This window comes from Petaurus breviceps, unplaced genomic scaffold (genome assembly GCF_028583685.1).
Source record: "Petaurus breviceps papuanus isolate PSGF00001 unplaced genomic scaffold, PetGlider_PUasm1.0 98, whole genome shotgun sequence".
Taxonomy (NCBI): Eukaryota; Metazoa; Chordata; class Mammalia; order Diprotodontia; family Petauridae; genus Petaurus; species Petaurus breviceps.
Genome location: NW_027187460.1, coordinates 54,861,482 through 54,863,745, shown reverse-complemented (window position 1 = coordinate 54,863,745; position 2,264 = coordinate 54,861,482). Strand labels below are relative to the sequence as shown.

Below are 2,264 nucleotides of genomic sequence, written 5' to 3'. Positions count from 1 at the left end.
TGGAAAGCCTTTAGAGCAAGTCACGTTTGGGGACTCGTTAAGCTTCAAGTCTTCTTTGAGTGTTCAGTAGCTTCAGGTGCTTCTGGCTTCCAACTTTGAGAGGGAAGATAGAAGAGACAAACCCCACTTTAAACTGGTGAAGAAAAAGACTAAGATCTTAGCAACTGGTCCCATCAATTCTTAGCAAATAAAGGGAGAAGGAATGGAAGCAGTGTCAGATTTTATATTCTTGGGCCCAAAGATCACTACAGATGGCAATGGCAACTGAAATGAAAAGACACTTGCTCCTTGGAAGGAAAGCTAGGGCAAATCTGGACAGCCTACTAAAAAGCAGAGATGTCACCTTGCCAACAAAAGTCTACATAGTCAAAGCTATATTTTTTTTCCAGTAGCATATTTTTTAAAACTATTACATTCAACAAACATTTATTGTATGCCTACTAAGCTTAAGGCACTAGGTTAGGCAATGAAAATACACAGAAAAACATAGTTCCTGCCCTCAAGAGCCTTAAATTCTACATACAAAAGTCAAATAAGGTAAGTTTATGATATTTGATGATTTGAAAGAGAGCACTGACAGCTAGAGGGACCATTAAATATGAAAGTTCTTTGGAAAATAAAAACCCTATTTAAATGTCCTGTTGTAAAAATAATTGTAAATCCAAGATTCAGACCTATAACTCTGATTTTCACAAAGACTAGGTTCAATCTTGGATGCAGGTTACAAATAATTTTTTTTGGTTTTTATTTCCCATCCAGGGTTTCTAGAAAATTATAATATATAGCCCATGTACACATGGTCACAAGTACTTCTATGCCAGTATATAGCAGGAAAAGGATATCATGCTAAGAAAGAGCAAGGTTTGGGTTGGTGATAGGCTTTGTCTCTTGCTGCTCCTTGTACCAAAAATTCAGTAGGATCCACTAGGAGGCTTGGTCAAAGAAATTGTTTTCTTCTCTCCAGGAGGTGTGGTCCAAGAAGTCCTTTGCTTAGAAATCTTCATGATGTCCATAGTTCCTTTCATCTTTAAAGCTTAGGATTCCTTTCAGAAATATTCAAAGTCACCCTTGAATGCCATGAAAATTGTGTTACCTCCAGTGTGGATTAGTCTGCACTGGCAAAACTTCTCTTAAAATACCCACAGTCATAGTCAATATTCCGTCCCATCTCCCAATTTGGTGGGAGCGTTATCATTCTTTAAACAGTTCAGGCTGGTGATGCTGTTTATGCACAACCTATTGTCTTCTCTTCTTTTTCTTTCCTCTTTCCACCCCACCTCCCAGCACCCACTCCCTTTTCTTCCCCCTAAAAGTGTTACTTATGATGAAAACAAAGGTTGTGGATCCCTGGGAAAGTTAGGGTTGGCCGGCTAGCTCAATCCTGCTGCTTGTCCCTGGAAGCCTCTGTGTTTGGCCCAAAGAACTGCTCCCGGGGAGGGGTCTGGCCGCTGTGGTGTCTGTACCCCTATTTGCCTCATTCTTCTTGGGGAGCCCCGTGGACCCAGGGGGCATCTGAATAGTTGCTGGGGTCCATGGGATCCAGATCTTCATCCTTGCAACTGGCTTTCTTGCTCTTGGGGTAGGGCGCCAGCTCCTCCTGGCAATGGCGGCGTCACTCCTTGGCTTCCTCCCTCTCCAGCTTCTAGTACCTGTGGTCCAGCTTGTCTTAGCCTCCCCGCTCCAATCACTTTTCCTAGCCACGCTTCGGCCTCTCATAGCCTCTGACCGGCTTCTCGTGGCCACAGTCCATCTTTTCATTGGGCTCCAAGTTGTCCTTGATTTTCTTAGCCGCCTTGGTGATGACCAAGCTGGGGATGTGGGGATTCAACCAGGACATGAGGTTTGTCTCCATGTTTCAGTAGTAGGGAAGGCTGCATATCAGCTGGAAAACTTTGTACCAGTTGGGGGGCAGACCTTCAAGACAGTCCATAGGGTCATCGTCATCATCCTCTGCAATGATTTGTTCCTCTGGCTCAGGTTCCACCAGGTTAAGGAGGCCTTGCTTGGCAAGGTGGGTCTGGAGGGCAGCAGGGAGCGGCATGGTGGGGAGCCTGGGGAGGTGGGGGGGATGGGATCAGGGTAACCCAGCAGCTGCCAACCTGAACCCCTCAGCCTGGCCCCAGTAGCAATGTATGACTGTGAGAGTTGAACTATAAAGAAAACTGAGCACTGAAGAATCAATGCTTTTGAATTGTAGTGATGGAAAAGACTTTTGAGAGTCCCTTGGACATCAAGAAGATCAAATTAGTCAATACTTAAAAAAT

The 2,264-nt window shown here is 44.5% G+C and overlaps 1 pseudogene; it reads right to left on the bottom strand.

Annotated features, from left to right (window-relative positions):
* Positions 1-1,356: 1,356 nt before the first annotated feature.
* Positions 1,357-2,041, bottom strand: LOC138155758 (polyglutamine-binding protein 1 pseudogene; annotated as a pseudogene).
* Positions 2,042-2,264: the final 223 nt, after the last annotated feature.